This window comes from Leuciscus leuciscus (assembly GCF_965113295.1).
Source record: "Leuciscus leuciscus genome assembly, chromosome: 13".
In the NCBI taxonomy this organism is placed as follows: Eukaryota; Metazoa; Chordata; class Actinopteri; order Cypriniformes; family Leuciscidae; genus Leuciscus; species Leuciscus leuciscus.
In genome coordinates this window covers 34522107-34531960 of record NC_138737.1, presented here as the reverse complement: position 1 = coordinate 34531960, position 9854 = coordinate 34522107, and positions in this window count along the sequence as shown.

The following is a 9854-nucleotide window of genomic DNA, read 5'->3' as shown; positions in this document are numbered from 1 at the left end:
TTTTGTTTTGTTTAAGCAGAGGCTCTGTTCTTTCTTTTGATATATACTGCATATATATCAAAATATTCTGTTAAAAGTAAAAGTTAAGTTAAAGTCTGTTAAAAAAATTTAGTTTTGTGGAAAAAAAATCAAAAGTTCTGGGGCTGGCTAGCATCTTTAAAAAAAAAATGCTGGTGGGGAAAGCATGAGTTAATATGGGCACTTTAAAAATGATATATGAAATCCAATATAAGTACGTACAGCAGAGTATTTATGGGGTAAGTTGTCACAACATCAACATGTTGCTTCTAAATTGAGACACTGATATTTAAACAATTATTAAACAATTCATGAAACAGCAAACATAGGAAAGTTACCAAACCCTTGTTTTGCCAAATTGGAAATCTTATAATTATAAATGTGAAAACCTGCCTGTTTTGTGAAAACCTGACATTTTCTGAAAAATATCCTTGTCCTGAGAACACAGCTTTAACTGATCGGTTAATGTAAAAAAATCATGAGATTAATTACGTTTAATTAATTTGAATCTTCTGAAAGCCCTATGTGAATATATAAAACACTGGTAGGTCCACACTTCAGGGAATGTAACACCTCAAACAGGTCTAGCATTTTGCTGTAATCACCTCTCTTGGACTGCAATGAGCCTCCCATTGTTAGTCATTAACCTCAGTTTGATGGCATAAAGGAATTGCCTTTTTGGTTCAACATGATAAGCCGTATTTGGTCACTAACCTCAGAGTAGTTTTGATCCTCATATACATGTGTAAACAGATTGAATCTAGAGCCCACACCTGTTCCCAGATCACGGCCTGATGAAAGTCGACCCCCCGCAGATGTTTTCAAGCTTGACGGCATGGTTAAACCGTAGCGTGCGGGAAGACGTTTTCTCATGAAGATGAATGCTCGCTCTGCTGCTGTATCTGATGAATAGTCAGAATCTCTGTAAGATCAAAAGCTATGGTCTCGCTCTGTTAATTTATTATGTGATAAACACAACCAGCTCTGAATTCAATATCTTAAAAGACTATTAACTTTATACAAGTGTCAAATAGCTCAATCTTTTTATGCTTTTACGAACAAATATGCAAACAAATAAATAATTAAATTAAGCATTAAATGAGGGTGAGTAATTTTTTTGTTGTTGTTATTAGCCTGATGGATATTAACTAACTAACTAAATAAAAAGAATAGAAAGCCAGCATGCAATGAAATACAATATCTGTAGGATCTGAGCACAAACTCTCTGCTATTAAAAAATACGCAAACACCCACACACTGCTGATGTTTGTTAACAGAACTGTTTGCATTCCTGTGTACAATGACAGACAACCCAAAAATAGTTTGCATGAAAAGGAGGTCTGGACTAAGAGGAAAATGACTTTTATAGTGTGTTTGTGTCCTCAGTGAACCTATTGTATGTAAAGCAGATGTGGATTAGTCACAGCTATGGTCACTTAACTTTACACAATCATCATCTACAGTTTGATCCAAACAGATGCTGTTTTCAGCAGCAAAAAAAAAAAAAAAAAGTACATAAATAAATAAACGTTATGCGCATACAAATAAATAATTGGTTAATTATTTGGTACGGTTAGGATCAGTTTTGCTATTGCTTATACAATTACATTTCAGCTCCCCACTATATGTGCTACAGAAAATATTTAAAAAATCAGAGGAAACATCAACTGTTACCTTTACTGTTACTAAGCAATTTCAAGTGCAATTTTCATTCTGCGGGTGATAAAATGGTAAATAAACCCCGTAAGACTTGCATTGATATAGAGATCCAAGCCATACAAAGATCTCAGAGACTTGAGGGTGGGCTCTGACTTCAGTCATTAACTCTTTCCCTGCTAGTGTTTTTTTTTTTTTTTTGCCAGTCATGGCCCCCAGACTATTTTGTTGTATAAATGTAATATATCAAAGGAAAGAACAGAGCCTCTGCTTTGAAACAATCAAACAAATAAACATTATTCTAGCTTCATCCTTTATTTTTTATCAACACTTGAATGTCGGTAAGTTTCATAAAAAAGCAACATTTTGAACACAAAGCTGAGAAAATCACATTTGTAGAAGTCTACATCCAGATGGGATTCAGAATGATGATCAAACTTAGATGGAGTAGATTGAGTCCATCAAGACCCCCAAAGCTTCAAATTCATGTAGCTTGTCCTGGGTTGACATTTCATTCAATAACATTAGGCAGTTTTGATTTACATGCTGTTTAATGTTGATGATCGCGTTATTTTACATATGCATCTGCTTACACATGTTATCGAATGTTTCTGCGTCTTCTTCGCATATGTTTTGATCAGGAGATTCAGTACTCTTTCAGAAGATGCCTTATAGCACCCCCTACCTTACAAGAGTGAAAACATGGAAAGCTGGAAAATTCTGCCACAGAATGAAAAAAAAAAAAAATACAAAAGGTAATTGCTACTTTTTATCTCACAATTCGGACTTTTTTTCTCAGATTTGCAACATATAAACTCACAAATGCGAGTTATAAAGTCAGAATTGCGAGATATAAACTTGCAATTCTGAGAGAAAAAAAGTCTCAATTGCGAGAAATATGTAAAAAAAAAAAAAAAATCTGAATTGCGATATCCAGGATTGTTATATCTCGCAATATCTCAGCGAAGGATATAATTCACAAAGGTGGCCGCCTGCATTCTCGGCTCTCGACGGCAGTGCCAAAAAGTCGAGACAGGCATCAAGAAGCACAGTTTTATCACATTCTGTGATGCCTGACAAATTAAGCCATAAATGCCACTCCGTTGCTACCATAGACCGGCCGATGAAGCGGGCCGCCAGCTTGGTGGCACGGAGAGCTATATCGGTGGCTATACGCAGTTCAGAGACTGCCTCAGGGGATAAGCCCTCCCTCTGATCCAGGTCTTTGAGCAGATCTGCCTGGTAAGCTTGCAGTATACTGCCTTTGTTTGTAAAGCTCCACCAGTTTGACCGGCTTACGCATATGCTCTGCCCTCTAGCCTGGATGTTGCCTGACATGGTTTAAAGGGGAAAACAGGAGCGGAGCATCATTCGGTGATGAAGATGACCCCAGGTAAAGGTAATTCACTAAATTCCTTTCCACCCGAGGCATACTCCCATAACCCTTCTGGAACAACTCAAAGCCAAGTAAACCAAGCGAGCAGAGTATGAATGTGTCCATGAACCTAACATGTCAGTGTCCAGGGGCCTCATTTATAAAACTGTGCGTAGGATCCTTACTAAAAATCTACGTACGCACAAAAGCCAAAAATAGCGTACGCAAAAAAATATTCAGATTTATAAAACCATGCGTACGCACACCTGCATGCAATTTTCACTTTATAAATCACAGCCTACCTGATAATTTGCGCACGCAAAAAAAAAATCATCTTTATCCGCCCACATTCAACCATATATAGACAATGCAAATTACCTCATTGGCCATGCATATTAAAAGGAGCAAGGAAATTTGTGTTTTTTAAAAACAAAATCATGGCAGCAATAGAGAGTAAGGGCAAGAAGCGAAATTTCTCTGAGGCAGAAATAGAGGTTCTTGTGAGTGAGGTGGATGAAAGGAAGGCTATTTTGTTTGGTGGCCACAGCAGTGGAATTACCAATAAAAAAAATTATTTAGAGTGGCAACACATCACTGCTGCGGTAAACGCAGTTGCTTCGGCAAACAGGACGGTTCCAGATGTAAAAAAGAAGTGGTCCGATCTTAAGGTGGGAGCAAAGAAACGGCTTGCCTCTCACCGACAGAGTGTGTGTGCGACTGGTGGGGGCAAAGGCGCCCCCGATTTGTCCCCAATGGTGACCCGAATGGCCTCGATTCTCGGCCAAACCAGTGTGTGTGGCATTGTGTCTGAGAGGGAGGGAGACACAGATGTGCTGGATACAGGGGAACCAGGTAAAGAACTTTATTGCTTGTGTGCTCAATTAAACAAAATAAATTACACAATTGGTTTAGTCCTTATTCTTGCAGAGTCTGCGGGAGCCCAGTGTGACGAAACTCCCAGCGCAGAGTCTGCAGGGGCTATGGAGTTTCCCGAGGTCCCCAGCACTATGGAGTTTCCCGAGGTCCCCAGCACTATGGAGTTTCCCGAGGTCCCCAGCACTATGGAGTTTCCCGAGGTCCCCAGCACAAGTGCGTCCCGACCGTATGGCACGGCTGGAAGTGGCCGGGTGCTGACTGAGGCTGTTCTGCAGACACAGAGAGACACCATTAAAGGGACTGTGTGTAGGAATTTCTCCCATCTAGTGGTGAAATTGTATTTTGCATTCAAACGAATAATGCTCTCCAGCGCCTCACTTTTTCAAATGCGCGTTGCATCTACGGTTGCCATTATGTACCAAAAAGCTATGACAGGATGTCTTATAATAGCACTTCGAGTTTTTCATCGGGTGAACAGGTTTGTTATTTAAAACAAACTGAAACTTGAAACAACGAAAAAAAGAATGTTACAGTTATCAATTACTGACTGTGAAAAACATTAACTATGGTAATTAGTAGTAATGCCGCCTTTACTCGTTATATTTTTTGAAGTACGTGCATTGTTAGATATCATCATCATCAGAGCCTTCTCTAACGTTCCTTTACTCAATAGCTGCTATTCATCAAAGAGCCTGTTTAACTTTTAACTATAAATGTTCGACTGTCTATATAATAAAGTACACAACCAAGCAATGAAAAAAAGCTTGTAATTAAGACCGTAACATTGACTTACCTGTCGAGAAGAAAGCAGGCAACTTCAGGGTCTCTTTTGAAAGCTTTCTCCTGCATTAGCTATCCCGACATTAACCCTTGTTTTTGTAATCTCCGGTCACGTTTCCTTTTACGGTCTATTTTGGACTTTTTCGACGACAAGGACTCCTTATCCTGTGACTCAGCATATGTATGAATGAACGGTGTATAAATAATCGTGCAGTGTGCATCCTTTTAAACTTGCCGCGGCAGTGACAAGCGCCTCTCTGCTCTGCTCCTCCGCTTCTGCTGGCTTCAGTCACGTGACGCTGGTTCTGAACGAAAACGCGTTGTGGAAACGCCTTGGCCTAGTACTTTTTGTCCCTCTCTGCTATTATAGTTTTTCAAGATGGCGGAACTACATGGAAACCTCCGTGGACCTACCCGTCCTATGTATATAAAGATAATAAATTCTTCGTTTACGAGGATTAGTCTGTTCATTGGCATAGGTATTTGTACACCATTGAGGGCATATTTATGAATAAAAATATTGATTTTAGATAATAAAATACCTAAAAAGCTACACATAGTCCCTTTAATGCAATTACTGTAATCGCAGATGAGCTTAAGCAAATAAGGGTTGTGCTGGGTGACATTGCATCTACATTAAAAGATCTTGTTAAAAAATGAACCTTTGCACTGTTGTTCTTCACAAATGGCGCATTACTTCCTGACGGAGCCTTGCTCCCTGATGATGTCCTTCTTGTTGGGGAGGGGGGTGTGGGTCAGGCTCTTCATGCTGGTGTTGTGGTAGGTCGGGAGGAACAGGGATACCATTCATCAGTGCAATGTTGTGTAAAATAGCGCACACCATGATGATCTGGCATACTTTTTTTGGTTGATATAAAAGTCTACCACCCGAAGCATCAAGGCAACGCCATCTACACTTGAAGAGGCCAATGGCTCTCTCAACTACTGAGCGCGCACGAGCATGGGTATCATTAAAGCGCACTTCTTCTGCGCTCTGAGGGTTTGAGAATGGGGTGAGTAGCCAGCGCCTGAGCGGGTAACCGCTGTCACCTGTAAAGTATAACAGATTATTTGTACAATAGGCTTTAACTGTTATGTAAAAACAATTATATGCATTTACTTACCCAGAAGCCAGCCATCGCGAACGGCACCTGCCCTAAGTCGATTCCCTACACTGCTGTGCACTAGAATAAAAGAGTCATGTGTAGAACCAGGCCATCGTGCCACAACATTCATTAGAGTCAAGTTGGCGTCACATATAATTGGCACATTTATTGAATGCACATGTTTGTGTAACAGGTAGTGCTATGTAGTGCACCGTAGCTACTCCTTCTCTGTGTGTATAATCTGTATATCAGAATACACACTACGGACCAGAACTCTAGATTCGCTACAGAGGGCAAAATGAGTTAAAACACATTAACTCATAAAAACAGACAGACCAGGAAAATGACTTGTACTAAATTGTTTCCTTTTACTTTGCAGCAAAATTGAAGATTATTGTAGAATAAAATGAAATAACAATCACCAATACAATTGTATAAACAATGAAATTGTCTTTCTCTTTCCCTTTAAGAAATGTATGGTTTGAGCTCCTTGGTAGTTACTTGATCTAATTATATATATATATATATTTACTTTGGTATTTAAATCGTGTTTTTTTTTTCAATTTGATATAGACTTAGATTAAATTTTACTGTTTGTGTAATTTTTCGTGTTCTAATTTATTATCGTTTTTGTTTTTTGGAGCTTTGTTTCTTATTAGTTGGGTTGAATTATAACCTTTACCCAAAACAAAGGAAATACAATTCAAACAACAGATTACTTCAAGAAAAAAAATAACAACTTAACTGAAAATAATACAATACTTGACAGTAATTCAGTAGATAAACAGTTCTCAGTCGATGGAACAATTGTGCGTTTGTGTGCAAAACTGTCTGTAGTGCAGCAATTGTCTCTTTACAATACTCAGTGTTGAGGTAATTGCTGAGAAATACCACTTAGGATGAATTCCACTTGTGACGTCAGATAAGGCACTGATCACTCAACGAATCACAGGATTTCTTGTCTCTTTTTAGGACTCTTCAGCTGGGTGGCTCGCCATCTCAGGATCACAGCTTATCTCGGAATCTCAAAAAAACCTGACCAAATCCGGGGGATTTCAATACACAATTAATCAGTCACATCGGATTCTACAGGGCTCGCAATCAGCTATCATCCACTCCAAAATCAATCAATCATCACACTTTTGATCCAGTTTGAATTCACTCGCGATCTGTGAAACTCGTGCTCTCTCTGCAATTATGCGTCTCATTACAGTGACGTCATACACAGCGCCCGTCTTATGACAAACGTCACGCTTTAATTATTATAGTTAAATTAATTATTTTAATGTTCAAGATACAGCAGAACGACTTTGGCAACACATTTTGTTACTTGTTTAAACATTTTGAGTGAGAATATAATTATTATAAATTATATTTATTTTTCTGATCAGCTCAATTTTGACCTGGGTTACACCCTCCCCCCTTAAGTCTATGCAAGTCCCTTTGCATGGCTGTAACCTAAGGTATTAGGGTTTAGAGTGTCTAATTGATCTAGGTTGTTCTGCAAGTGACTCGACAAAGGCAGTGTTCAAACCCTGAAGCAAGGATTGAATTATGAATATCATTGGGTTTCCCAACTCTGGGTAAGTCAATCTTTTTGACTTATGCTTCACTCTTTTAGACTTTCTTAGATGACATTCATCCTCACTTTCATCTTGATCTGTTTCTTCCTCAGGTTCATCAGATTCAGCTGACTCCAGCCTGCTTTTCTTCAACGGAACATCAGGTACGGTTTCCTCAATTTGCACTGAAGGCGTTTCATTGTCTTTTCCCTTTTTCTTTCCACCAGGTACATCCACTGTCTGCTCTTCTACTTGAGGTGAGTTGTTTCTTTCTTTCAGGGTTTCCCTTACCGGTTCTGCATGACCAGATGAAGATTCCGCTTCAGGTAAGTACTGTGTATCAGTTGAGTTTTCAGTACCAAGTAAGTATTCTGCTTCAGGCGAAATCATCTCTGAATCATCATTTGGGACTGATGGTATGTCAGATGAGATTTTGTTTGCTGGATTAGAGTTAAGAGGAACCTCTACAGGCTTCCTTATGACACGGTATTCCCGGATGAACCTTTCTGAGGTAATAGCTGGCACTTCAGAGATCTGGTGTACATAGTCATCCTCATCCGAACTTTGATAGTTCTCAGGACATTCCTCAGCTTCCTCATCTCTGCTTTGTCTGGTTGCCCGTTTTTTCAGAGGTTTTGCCACATCAACTTCATCCTCAGCAAGTGAAGACAAAAACCCACAAGGTAGTAATAAATCTCTATGCAGTGTTCGTAAGGGACCTTCTTGTCTCTCAGGTTTCACTGTGTAGACAGGTAGTTCGCCAGCACGTCCCACTACAACGTGTACCACAGGATTCCACCTGTCGGCCAGTTTATGTTTCCCACGTATCCTAACGTTTCTGACCAGCACACGGTCACCTTCCTCAAGAGACGACTCTGTCACTCTGCGGTCGAAACGGACTTTGTTCCTTTCTGCAGTTTTGGCTGCATTCTTCTGAGCTAGCTTGTAGCTTTCCTGAAGGTGAGTTTTCAAAGTCTGCACATACTGTGAATGAAACTTGGGACTTTCACGATTCACTGAGGTGTTATAAACCAAGTCTACTGGCAATCTTGGTTGTCGCCCGAACATAAGTTCGTACGGCGTGAATCCTGTAGTCTCGTGCTTTGTACAATTGTAGGCATGTACAAGTGGTTTCACAAAGTCTCTCCATCTGGTTTTCTCTTGAGTTTTCAAGGTACCGAGCATTCCTAGCAGCGTGCGGTTGAAACGCTCGACCGGGTTCCCTCTAGGATGGTACGGTGTAGTTCTAACCTTTTTGATGCCAGCGATTTCACAGAGTTCTTTTATTGTCCTGGACTCAAAATCAGGTCCTTGGTCACTGTGGAGCTTTTCAGGCACACCATAATGAACAATAAAATTCTCCCACAGACTCTTAGCGACTGTTCTGGCTTTTTGGTTTGGAGTGGGAACTGCGACCGCATACTTGGTGAAGAAGTCTGTTATCACCAAGATATCTTTGGTGTTGCTACGGTCGGGTTCCAATGACAAAAAGTCCATGCACACCAACTCTAGTGGCCGGGTGACTTGGATGTTCACTAGAGGTGCTGCTCTCTCTGGCAAAGTCTTTCTACACACACAGCGGCTGCAGGTTTTGACTTTGTTTTCAACATCAGTAGCCATCCTGGGCCAATAGAATCGGGACCGGATGAGATCAAGAGTCCGTTCTATTCCCATGTGACCCATGTCGTCATGCAGACTCTCCATGGTCATGGCTCTTAAGTCAGGTGGAAGGACAAGTTGGTAAGTTGTGCAGTCTCCAACAGTTCTTTTGCGATAGAGAACACCATCCCTTATCTCAAGTTTTCTCCATTCTCTTAACAGGAAAGGAAGTTCTGGAAGCTCACGTCTCAATGTAGGTAATATAGCGTCTCCTGATTCTAATTGAAGAATCACTTCTCGCAAAGCTGGGTAATTTCTCTGTTTTTCTTTTAACTCCTGTTCTGACATACAGGGAACAACTGAAGATCCTTCCATCTGCTCATAATCTTCTGGAATTGCTTCCGGGCACATAGAGAGTGACTCAACAAGAGTGATGCAACTGTTGTCACCAGCTTGACATAACGAATGTTTGTCACAGATGGCTTGTATTACGTCAGTGGGAACAAGGCTGGAATTGGCTGCTTCAGGTGAGTGATACAAGGTAAACTGACGTATTCGATCTTGTTCTTTCTGAGATGTTAAATCATTCACCAGATCACCATGAGGCCGTCTTGAGAGTGCATCTGCGTCAAGATTGCTCTTCCCAGGACGATACTGGAGGGTAAAGGAGAAAGTGGACAAGGCAGACAACCACCTATAGCTAGTTGCATCCAACTTCGCTGAAGTTAAAACATAAGTGAGGGGGTTGCTGTCTGTGATCACCTTGAAACTACTCCCATACAGATAGTCGCAAAACTTCTCGGTAACTGCCCATTTCAGAGCTAGGAATTCCAGCTTGTGGGCAGGATACCGGGCCTCGCTCTTTGACAATCCTCGACTGGC